Below are 12,882 nucleotides of genomic sequence, written 5' to 3'. Positions count from 1 at the left end.
CTCATCAATAACTACACCTTTGCTGAAAGGACCAATTCGATCAGAGAATTTCTTCAAAAGTTACAGATTCTCGAATGTGTACGCACAATTTTTGTATGGAGACTTGTATAGATGAACCAATGACAAAAATGGCTTCCCCTAAAAAGTAAGAGTCAAATAAAAAATACAAAAAATGGAAATCGACCGATTTCATAGAGAATTGCTCGAATTCTTTATCCTTCCAAAACCAAACCTTTTCTAGATTATATTACATAAAATTCATTTTGTTCTCGACCAGTAAGGCACACAGGTAATAAAGTTAAATTTTTGGAGGTAAAACATTGATTGAAATTTTGTTTAACATTACTTTTTTATGTAATTTTACCCAAAGTAATGTGTCAAGAAATGAAATTCAACAGAAATATAAAACTGAAATTTCATCAATACCTGATGTTTTTTTCAGTTTTTGTCAATTTTCACATTTTTACAGATTAATCTAAACAGTACAAAAAAAAGGTAATATTCAGCCATTAAATTATCAACTTTCCAAAATTATTTTCTTCATTGCTTCACTTTGAAAAAAATCACAGCAACTGTACTCGATTTCTGCTCATTTTGTTTTCATATTAATTTGACTATTAATTTACATTTCCGGAAAAATTAAACGTCAAAGATATGTTTTTGTTCTCCAACGTGCTCCCTAAAACCGTTGTACATTCACCAGGATGGTAGATGTTTAAAACTGATTGTATAACACACTTTTTATTGTTATACAACACTCCGTGCCCATTCTGCTAGCCAACAAAATACTCCACCCTGTTATTGTGCAAAAAATTAAACTCTACCCATCGTTAAAATAAATTTTTACAACCCATTTAAAAAAATACCACTCTTCCATCCTCTGGAGAACTCCCAATCTGACAGTTGCTGGCGCCATCGCCAAAAACGCCTCACCGCGCAGGGTCCGCACAACGCACAACCTCAATCGATTTTTCGCACAGCTTTCGAATAGTTTGCTCTGCGGGTTCGGCGCCATCTTGGACCTGGTGTTCTGCCACACTGCGCTCGCCATAGCTGTCACAAACACCAGCTCACCACAACAGTTCCCGTGAGCTGCGGCGCGGAGACTCCTTCTTGCCAGTGTGCTAGTTCGAGCGGGTCGTGTAGTACAGTTTTGACGTCTCTTCTCGAATACTGTCGTGCGGGACGAGACTGTTGGAAAAATTTTGTGATTCAGCACTTGGACGGCGAATTTCGCGTGAATTGGTGGTGATTTCGGTGGAAAAGCTAGCTAAAGTGTTGCTAAAGCGTGTTTTGGGCTGTTATTTGTGCGTGAAAACATGGAAAAATGCTTAAAAGTGTAAGAATTATGGATTCGAAGTGGACCTTGCTCCGGGAGTTCATCGATTTTCTGGCTATGAATAAATTTCTTATAATTATGGAGGACAAGTGCTCTCTTTTATCGAAAACTGTGGAAAAAGTACACTGAAACGGCGGATTTGGGTGTTTTCCGCAAGAACCTGCTGGCAATCGCTACAATTTGGTACAAACAACTGCTGGAAACTGTCAAAATCGGAACTTTACAAGCAGATTTCCAGCATTATCTTCCATCTGCCCCTGGAAGACATGTCTGCAATGTCTGCCGAAAGTCGTCGACTGGCAGTCGTCACCCGGCCAACCTTCCGGCAAAAGTCAACCTTCCAGAGTCATATCAACTGCAGTCAAACGCCTCATCTACAAACATCAACCCCGGCCACAAACGTCAAACCGACATCGAAATACTCTGCAAAAATTTCGCAAAATTTTTCGCATGGCGAAAACGGAGCTGCCATTTTCAACGCCATTCCAATATGGTCGGGCATCCATTAATCATCCCCTCATGAAGCAAGGTGACGCTACGGAGCTTCGGGAATCTGTGATGTGAATTTGGAGCCAGAAATCGGAGGGCCGGAATTAGGACAGTTTGAAAAAGTGCATCATCCGGATGCCGGCATAGTTGCAAATTTCAAATGCGGCGCTCGGCGCCCTCACCTCTCCCCCCACCGTCAAGTGTATGTTTATAAAAGGGAACGAAAATTGAAGACCTTTTCTGCGGTACGGTTGGGAGGGATGGAAAAGAAGAATGAGTATTGGAATCGTGCAGTGAGAATAGCTTGGAAAGAAAAGATAGGGTTTTGTTTAAATTGAAGTTTTGAATACTTTTTATCTTCTTTTTCAACATATCATGAAGACAGAATAAATGTTTATTTGTCAATTGAAAATGTTTCAGTAATCCAGATTTAAATGAACCCACAACAAACGCCAGAGACTTAAAAATTCTCAGATTTGTGTGAAAAGAAAATAATCAACAAAATAAATCAAATGATCAACAAATTTTGAGGATGAACTTGACAAATACCAAAAACTGAAGTGACAATTGTAGGATTTAAATTTATTTTTCTAATATTATTAAATCGGGACGACTTATCTAAAGTTTTAGATTTTTGATGCATGGACTGGGTCATGCAACACAATGTTCATGTACGTTTTTCCTAAAAAAAAATCAGTGGTGCAATAGATTACATCGCATTGACCGTATTGAGGTTACTTTTGGTGTTGCATTTGAAAAAAATACAATTAAATGTTTGTTTAACTACGTTCATTAACTTTTTCATAAAATTTATTTAAATTTTAGGTTGAGTAAATTAAAAGTTAAGCTTAAAAAAAAATATCAAGTGATTTTTCATAAAAAATGATAAATTTTCTTGCAACAAAATCAAATTTTGTATCATGAATAGAAAATATTCCAAATTTACCTACAACGCAATAAAAATTTGAAAAGAGTTAAAAATTGTTTTCCAAAAATCGATCTTCAATGATTTTACGTATTTCTTTTGAAATTGACATTTTTGCCATTGTTGGCATTGTAAAAATAAATAATCTGAGCAGTTCTCTCAGATTTTGGTCATTCGATTTTTTTTTGTATTTTTTAAACCGGCTGAAACTTTTTTGATGCCTTCGGTTTGCCCAAAGAAGAAATTATGCATCATTAGTTTGTCCATATAATTTTCCATACAAATTTGGCAGCTGTCCATACAAAAATGATGTATGAAAATTCAAAACTCTGTATCTTTTGAAGGATTTTTTTTATTAATTTGGTGTCTTCGGCAAAGTTGTAAACATTGATACGGACATTCAATATTACGCCCATTTGAAATGTTAGTCTTGATTTTAATTTTTTGAAAGTATTTTTTTTCGAAAAGATCGGAAAATTTCACGAATGTTTCATATTTTAACATTGTAAATCGGACCTATAGTTGCTGAGATATCGACATTAGAAAATGGTGGGTTGTTTGGGTGAGACTTAGAAAACATCAATTTTTCTGTTTTTTAACCTTTGCATGGCTATATCTCAGCAACTAAGGGTCGTATCAACAAAGTCCGAAGAAGCAAAATATAGAGAATTTTCTCAGCTTTTCAAAAATATTGTTTTCAAAGGTGGGCAAACATGGGCACCAATTTAAAAAAATGAAAAACTGCGACTATTTTCAAAAAAGTTACCTAAAAATGGCTATAACTTGAAAACGGTGCACTTTATCTAAAATTCACTAAAATACTTTTTGATTGCAAATTCCATTTTACATCGAAAAATGAAGTTGAAAAAATTTTGCGACCAATTTTTCGATTTTTTGAAAAAATCTGTATTGATTCAAAAAATCATAACTAGGTCAAAGATTTTTTGCCCATTCTGGAAATTTCAAAAAAGTTGGCATTTTATGTCCTCTAAAACATATCAAAAAATAAAAAAAATTAAAAATAGTGTTTTTTTTTGCAAATCAAGTTTTAGTGACAAAAAGTGAAATTAAAAATCACCAAACCGATTTCGTAGAAAACTGCTCATTTTCAAAAGGTCTCATCTGCATAAGAAATTCATATCTCATAGGTTTCTTTCAAAATTTACTTTAACAGTTTGTACCCCGTGCCTGCAATTCACGTAACAGTTTATGTGGAATCCTAATAAGAATGTAACAGAAAAATCATTCATGTGACTGTTCAAAGTCATTATTAGTTGGATGTTTATTTTTTTATAAGCTGCCTAGGGGAAATTCTCGTATGTTTAATAGGTTAAGCGCTCGCCTCTGATTCCATTCAATTTGCTGAATTCACTATTTAAACAACTTATTTTGCAAAACTTTTGATGGAAACTTGCTTGCTCACTTTCTACTGAGCTGATTATCACTCGGTTTCAATTGAAAACGCTTTTGATGAACTGTAATTGAATGTCAAAGTGCTGATATGGCAACATTAGAGGCACACTGGAATTAGATGCTGTTCAACTTCTAAGCATAATGTTGTAAATGGGCCAAAAGTGAAAAACACAATCAAATTTGATGAATATTCTAAAGTTTTAGAATAACTGACTAGTCTTTGAGTGACCCAATGAAGCAGCTTCCCTAACCCTGCTAGGTGTTCGGCGGCGTACATTTTGACAAATCGCCGGCTCACGAGCAGAGAGCAAGAGAAAGAGATGCAGACAAAACCAAAGGGGGTTGGACGCTCGCGTTCAGTGACACACCAATTCGATAAAAGAGAGTTCCTTTTTTTCTCGCGGACTACACAGCCAGCCAGATAACGATGAAAACATGAATAAATTTCTCTGCTAATTTACAGTGCAGCCAGTGAACAAAACTGTCGCAGCCCCGGCCGCAGGTCGTAAAAGTGAACAACACAACAAACACATTAATGACATTAGCGGTGTGACGCAAAACTTTTGGAAACCGCAAGAAAAACAACACCGAAAAGTGACAGCTTGAGGTGTGGAACGGGGGGCGAACACTGCGCTAGACTTTCCTTCGCTGTCAGTGGCATGCAGACATGAACGTGCGTGATTGTGACAAGTGACAAGTGCAAGAAGTTTCGACCGCAGACTCAGACAACTGTCAAGCCGGAAAAGAGGGCGCAAGGGGGTGGCCACCCCTTACCAGCTTTTTGCACCCAGACGGTGACAGATGCAAATCTAATCAGGACGTCGCGCCAACTGTTCTACTGAAGGTATTTTTCTTTTGGATTTTTAAGGTTCAAATAAGAAGCGATAAAGCGTACTTCGTCGGAACGGAACAGGTTCTTCCCGGGGGTTCGGGAGGTCATTAAAACTCAATGGCTCGTATAGACTCGAGGTGGTGGGAACGGAGGGGGCCATAAATCCTTATCATCCCCGGGCAACAACACATTAAAAGTTCGCCCTGAGTCTGAGTGTGTGAGGGTTGATTCCGAACGGGGAACATAACCAGCTTTTATGGCCCCTCGTTCCGTTTCGGAATCGATACCAACGGCGAGGCGGCCCCGGCCCTGTCCCAGGCGGGCACCACATATTTCGCACTCTCATCTTTCACACCACAGCCCGGACTGGTGTTTGTGGAACCGACCGACTCGGCACTGTACAGGAGGCAAAGTTTTTTGGGCAATGTTGGTGGCGCAAAAAGCGTGACTGTTTTTGTGCGAGCGCGCCGTGGTACGACGACCAGTACGTGACGCGAAACTGTTATACGGGCCCGACCGGGTTGGGAGTTCGAATTGGAAGAGCGTTGGTTCTTGTTGGAGTTTAGGAATTATGGGTTCCTATAAGATTTTTGGCGCTTTTAATGTGAATTTTGTTATCACTTTTCTGATTGGATGAAAAATTGTTGTTGGAAAATGTAAATATACTTCCATGCAGGTGTCAAATAAGAGAATGCGTATAACAGTAACAGCGCCCAAAGGCAAGATAAAAATATCTCAAAAATGTTGCCTCCTTTTGACCGTTGCCAGAAGAGAAACGTGTTTTGATAAACGGTTGGAAACTTAAATTATGGTGTCGACATTATAGGTATAGCGAGTTTAGCAAATAACTGAAAAAAAATATAACGAAATGTTTAAGTTGGGATACTAGAAAAACATTTTATTGTTTAAACAGTAAAACTCAAATAATAAAACAATAATATGACGCAACAAAAAAGTTGTTTAAACTCTGAAATAACGATGGATAGTTTCAGATTTCATTATTAGTACATTGTCGCGTTTGTGCTCTCTTTTGGCACGTCTGGTCTAAAAGTTAGGACGCTTAGATAAAAGAATTCGCGAGGTACGAATAGTCAAAACAATTGGTTTTTTGTTGTGTTTTTGTTGCTCTGTCTTGGGCTTCCTTGGGGCTCAAAAAAAATTAAAAACTCCTAAAAATATGTCGTCTTCAGGATAGTTTTTTTTTAATTTAATGAATGTTCTATACGTAGGAATTGGTAAGAGTAGAATAACTACAACGCCCTCCACCGATGAAAAAGTAAAACAATTGCTTTTCTTCATACATTTTGATGATTTTTTCCATACAAACTTCCAGCGATTTTAGGAAGGGGGTATCCTGGACAAAATGAGCTCAAATTTGAATTTTAGCCAATCTGTGATTTCAGGGGGTAGCCTCGAGGAAGCCCGGATTGTACCCAAACGCCTTGATCAATGATTGGCCCATCTTAATTTGAAATTCCTGATCGACTAACTACGCGCACCCCTTTACCTGAACCAGGGATATCCTATTTAATTGACTGGTAAAATTTAAAGCTATCATGAGTTAGCGGGCAAAATTAAATTTTAAAAGATATAAATAATAAATTTATATTCATCTACATGACTGTAGAATAGCTCCATCAGTTGCATTTTTTTTTAGTTTTTTTTATTGGATATTATCATTTATTCATTATTAGAGAACAAAAACTAAAAAAAAACATTTAAAGCCGTTTTTAGCTTTTGGTAATAGTCTCCACGTCTGATTGAGAAAAGTGTTTTAACCCTTTCAAGCCTGATGGGTCATATATGACCCAAAAATCAAAATTTTCTAAAGTGGTCTATAATTTTCGTATGGTCCTCAGGATCATTTTCCCATCATTAATAATTCAGGTCTAAATGGGTTTCAATGCATTTTACGCTAGTTTAGTTGTTTTACAATCATTATTTTACAAAAAAAAATTGACAAAAACAAAATTTCAGCTAAAACAAAGTTTTTGTGGTACTGTACTTCGAAAATTTTCAAAAATTCTAAAATGTCATGAAAATACTTAAAATTAAAAAAAAGTTAGACAACAATTGTACCAGGGAACCATCCATAAACATTTCTTTTTGTATGGAAAGTGGACAATCGCCCTAACCACATCCCCCCTCCCCCTACTCCTGAAGTATCTTCGTGGTTTGTGGATGGCCCCAGCCAATATATTTTTTTTTATATGAAAAACACAGAAATATTTTTATCTTTTTTTCAAATATTTTTTTTTTTTGAAAATCGGGCTTCGTCATGCACACAGGACCGGTTTAACGAGGCTTCACCAAAATTTTGAGCCGATTTGGTCAAAGCAGTGTTGAGATATCGTGGCACCCGTTTTTTGAAACTGCTAACTTCAAATGTCTATATCTCGGCAATTATACAACCAAATGTCTGCAAATTTATTTTGATAATAGTTGAAAATATTTATTTTAATGCCCTTAAAACAGATTTAAAAAAAGTTTAAGTGTGTGCTCAAACCAACCTCTGAAATTTTTGCCGATTTACATGTATGTAACCCCTTTAGGAGAAAAAATAGCCATCGCTTCTTTCATATGTTTCTTATAGCGGAATGATTCATCGAGAAATTCCTGAGATATCTATTTTCTAAGTTTTTTTCTAAATTCTTTTATTATTTATCGGAAACTTTTTTATAACAGTTTATGAAACTTGTAAAATTATGTGTATTATGTGAAATTTACTGATCAAAATGTGCAAAATAAGACAAAAGAAATTTTGTAGAACATTGCAATCGGATAGAAATACTGTAAACAAATCCAGTAACTCTGTGTTGTTGAATTCGACAACATGGGAAGGTTTCCAAAATCGTCAACATTTTTTACGATTTTGAACAACAATGTATCGATTTAAAAAAAACATTTGCAGCGAAATCGAGAAAAAAATGTTGACGATTTTGGAAACCTTCCCATGTTGTCGAATTCAACAACACAAAGTTACTGGATTTGTTTACAGTAATTTCTATCCGTGTGCAAAACACTAAACATTTTAAAAATTTAGTTTAACCGAGGTTTTGAATAGGGGAAATATACCCTTTCTAATCAAACATCTATCTTTGTCATATGGAGGTTTGATGCTCGATTAAAGCTCCAAAAATACTATTTATGCTATAAACTTACCAGCAACAGCACCGCCTCGAGTAAGCACGCAGATTTATGCCACTTACTGACCAAAAAGATCAAATTTAATGCACTTTTGATCATAATTTCTATTTTGCGAGATCATTTCTCATAATTTTGGTGGCACACACATCCAGAAGCAGAGGTTAACGTCTTAACGAAAGTCGCCATCAATATCTTTTCACTTGCGCTAACGATTTCAAAGCGCTTAAGATATAAAATTGCTTCCAACTACCGGCAACATGTGCTTTTGACCATTACTTAGTCACTCACTTGAAAAATAATCCCGAAAAAGTAAATAATTAGCAAGCACCAACAAAAAAACAAACGCGCTAAGTCTTTTGACGTTTCAATTTTTTTTCGATTCTAATCGAAGGCTGAAGAAAACCGAACGAGAAGCGAAGGCAAATAAAGAACAATGGGTGGCCACCAACACCACCAACATGCTGGTGCAGCGCCTGTTGGAGTGAGCAAGTGCTGCCAGGAAACTTTCGCTATGAATGCTACTTTTAGTGAGTGTTCGCTTAAAATTTCATCAATTTTGGCAGCACTAAGCAGACCCAAAAGAGCGATAGAAGAAAAAGGGAACTAAGCTGAAAATAGAAAAATGGGCGTGGCCCAATGCTCTCGACTGATTTGAATACATTTTTGAAATATTTTTTTTAAATGCTTGTAAAAGGAATAGCATAACTTTTAATAAAAGTGAAAATAAACAGAAAGTTCACAAAAAGTTGCTCTACTCGTTGGTGTACTTGGTTTTAGTGAATTTTAAGGAACAATCCAGATTATCCAGCATCATTCAAACACGACCGCTTATTAGGCTTAAAATGGACATATTTCCCCTATGTGGGATTTATTCAGAAATGAAAATCATGAAAACGTAGTAAAATATATTATTAAGGGACCATCCATAAACCACGTGGACACTTTGGGGGGGGGGGGGTATGGCGATTGTCCACGCTCCATACAAAAAAGATTTTTTTTGTATGGACAATTGTCCACGAAGGGGGTTCGAGATTCCCAAAAAAGTGTCCACGAGGTATATGGATGGTCCCTAACAGAATTTATAGATTATTACATAGTTTTTGTGTACAAATATCACTTGTCTGCTCAGATTTATTTTGAAATTAGCTGATAGCCCCGATTTTTCTGCAAGTTTGAGATTGATAAGGGTATTAGATTTTTATGAAAAAATATCATATTTTTTTAACCAAATATTAACCAGTTGCATGCATACAAAACATGTTTTATAATCGAAATTTAACTATAAATTAATGTTACAAGCTTAAGGAGAAATACTTTTCATTAGTATGAATTGTTTTTTTTTCTAGTTTTCTTGTATGAAATGATCAAGGAATCATCAATATTATAGAAGTTTTATAAATCATATCTTTTCAAAACATTTTACAATTACTTTGACTTTTGTTAAACTAGTTTGGAATGGAAGTTTCTGTTTGTTTTTTTTTTTTAATTATTATTTACAATTTAATATTTGTTTAAATACAAAAAAGTGACGATGTTTTTGACATTCCGAGTTTTACTTTTAGATGCATTTTCAACAGAAAAACATTTTATAATTTTTTTCTTCATTTTATACTTATGAGAATATGCCTTTTGATGTTTGCAACAGTAATTTAAAGTACATTTTTAATAACCTTAACAATCTCAAAAAAATCGATTGTATCAGCTAAATCAGAGCAGACACGTACATGTCCACAACAATTACCTATGTGATTATCTTTCAATTCATTTAAAAAACATATTTTATTTCGGTTTAATGTTTTTTAATTTCTGATTAAATTACACATATTCAAAAACTCAGTTAAAACATTATGTTCAAAATGTTTAGGGATTTGCAACCTTCTACAAAGTTGTTTCATATTTTATTTTGTACATTATGATAAATAAATGACACGTAAAACATAGAATTTGACAAGTTTACAAAACTGTTATTTAAAAGTTTGCAATAAATATTGAAGGAATTTAGAACAAAAACTTAAAAAATAGAAATCTCAGAAATGAATCATTTTGCTCTTAAAAGCATTGGAAAGCTGAGGTAATTTCCTATGAGACACATTTGAACGTAGCGATGACTATGTTTTCCTGGAAAGTTTGTCAAAATTATGTTTTAGTTCAATAGCTCATAACTTTTGATAAGTTTGTCAGATCTTCAACGTTTTGGACGTGGAAAGATCATCCAAACACCTTTCAAAAAGTGTATAACATGACGGGTTTCCTTACAATAACCACCTTTTTAGAATCTTTCGGACTTCAGTCAAAATCGTTTTTAAGTAAACTTTTAAGGTACTTAACTAAACATCATTATTTATAGATAGTGACTTAGGGGACCCCAATAAGGTTCAAATAAGCCCAAAACGGTCAAAATCGGTCCTGCCAGTGCCGAGATAATGAAGTGCAATTATTTTAATCAACATCCAACCACCCGCACAGACATTTGGTCATAATTTGATTTCGAGTCGATATGTATACTTGAAGGTGGGTGTAAGAGGTAAAATTAAGAAGTTCATTTTCTGAGTGATTTTATAGCCTATCCTCATGGAGGCGAGAAAAGCAAAAATAATAACTAAATAATTTTGAACTTGAGATCTTTTTTTTAAAATTTCACTATATTTACCAACTTTTACGGATTTCGTGGCATCTGCAAAATAGCGAAAAACAATTTTGTTAAGGACGCTTTTTTATGCAACATTCAACATTCATTGATTTACAATCTACACAGATCCTCAAAACTCAATCGATTTCAATCCTGAAAAATTCGACAAAAAAACGTGAAAATCTTTTGTAATGTTGTCACGCTTTATCTAAAAATGTGTTTCAATCTGATCGTGCCATCTTGACACACTCTGCTAATGCAACAAATTTCCAAAAGGGTTTTCAGTCGGAGGACGATTTTTTCACTCTTGCATGCACGTTTACTGTTTTCATTTCTGATTATAACTCGACACTCCGGCAAGCAAATTCAACCAAACTTCGGGACAAAGAATCATCAGGCCAACACAAAACGTGATAGGTCTTGTTTACATTGCGTGCTCTAGGTTTTGTTTTTTCAAGGTGTGTATTTTTCGTTTTTTTTACAAATAATATGTTTTAAGAAAAAAATATAACAAAAACATTTATAAAAGATTGAAAAATACAGTAAGACTGCACTAAATTCTGCAAATCATAAAATATTCTGGTATCACTTCCACTGCTCACCCGAGGCAATCACCTGCCATGTGTCACAAGTCACGCCCAAATTGACCCCGCCACAGAGCGAATTTGGTGGCACTTTTCAACGCCAATCCGGAACCAACTCCGCGACAGATCGCGAAATTTTTGTGCAGCAACAACACCCTCTCGCTCCTAATAAGGTCGCAAAAGTCGCGACACCATAAATTTATTCTGTTCCCCACGTTGCATTGGGGATTGGTGGCGAAACTTTCCCACTATAGCAAAAAATGGAGTTTTCCACCCACCCATCGATGAAAAGAAGGAGTCGCAGCTGCAAATTGTAGACGTTGTGCTGTCTTGTTTCATCTAGTTTGCTGTGTTTTGAGCTGATTTACCCTAAATTTGGTTTTATTTTATTCATTGTAAAATTGTGTTTAAAATTGCGAAAAATTGTCTAAGATTTTTGGATATCTGCGACAATATACCACACCAGTGACGGCAACTGCATCGCCGTCAGAGCACGAGCACCAGAAAGCGCCCAGACTTTCGCTGTCAGGAGCGATAAAATATGAAGTTTTGTTTTTTCCCCTCGTTTTCCGACTCTTGCTCGAGGCTTCTCGAGGTTGCTTTTCCCAGACAACGCGATCTCAGCCCACAAGGATGCTGCTGCTGCTCGGGAAAACTCTAAAACTGTCGCATTATGCAATCATGCCATTAATATTAAGTAGCTTTTTTGCGCGCGCGTGTGTGTGTGTGCACACAGCCTGGAGGCACTTTTGGAAGTTATTTTTCATGGAACACAAACGTACGCACACTTTCTGCTGAGCTGTCGGGAAGGATCATGGGAGGTTTGGGGCCACCCAAACATACGTGGTTTTGGTGAAGATTGAGATATTTAAAAAAATCTAACTTCAATCAGAATGCACATTGCACATCCAGTTTAGTATATAAAATTAACTAAGTAACTTTTGTCCCTGATCACGAATCCGAGGTCCGTTTTTTTAATATCTCGTGACGGAGGGGCGGTACGACCCCTTCCATTTTTAAACATGCGAAAAAGAGGTGTTTTTCAATAATTTGCAGCCTGAAACGGTGATGAGATAGAAATTTGGTGTCAAAGGAACATTTATGTAAAATTGGACGCTCAATTTGATGGCGTACTCTGAATTCCGAAAAAAACGTATTTTCATCGAAAAAACACTTAATTTTTTTTTTAAACTCTGCCATTTTGGAACATGTCAATTTAAATTACGTTATTTTGATTTTTTTTTGTATTTTTGCCTTCCTCACCTTACTGAGGAAAGGATATAAAATCACTCGAAAAATGAACTTATTGATTTGACCTCGTAGACCCACCTTTACGTATACATATCGACTCAGAATCATGTTCTAAGCAAATGTCTGTGTGGATGTGTGTAGGTGGGTGAACAAAAAAATTGTCACTCGATTATCTCCGGACTGGATGAACGGATTTTGACCGTATTAGTCTACTTCGATCCGTCTTGGAGTCCCATAGGTCTCTATTTAAAATCAGCAAGTTTAGTTAAGTAC

The 12,882-nt window shown here is 35.8% G+C and overlaps 2 protein-coding genes across 4 annotated transcripts in view; both read left to right on the top strand.

Annotated features, from left to right (window-relative positions):
• The window catches only part of LOC6032562 (protein tincar), a 283,715-nt gene that overhangs the window by 79,665 nt on the left and 191,168 nt on the right, over positions 1-12,882 (top strand). The gene's annotated exons all lie outside the window — the stretch shown is intronic.
• Positions 1,114-12,882, top strand: part of LOC6032557 — a 35,104-nt gene continuing 23,335 nt past the window's right edge. For 2 of the 3 annotated variants that reach the window (XR_005278351.1, XM_038261861.1), the window contains exons 1-2: positions 1,114-1,339; positions 4,630-5,010. The gene's annotated coding sequence lies outside the window, so the exon portion shown is untranslated. The remainder of the gene's footprint in view (positions 1,340-4,629; positions 5,011-12,882) is intronic. The other variant, XM_038261862.1, reaches the window with a different exon arrangement.

Source organism: Culex quinquefasciatus, chromosome 3 (assembly GCF_015732765.1).
Source record: "Culex quinquefasciatus strain JHB chromosome 3, VPISU_Cqui_1.0_pri_paternal, whole genome shotgun sequence".
In the NCBI taxonomy this organism is placed as follows: Eukaryota; Metazoa; Arthropoda; class Insecta; order Diptera; family Culicidae; genus Culex; species Culex quinquefasciatus.
Note: the sequence above shows the minus strand (reverse complement) of the source record. Positions and strands in the feature narration are given on the sequence as shown.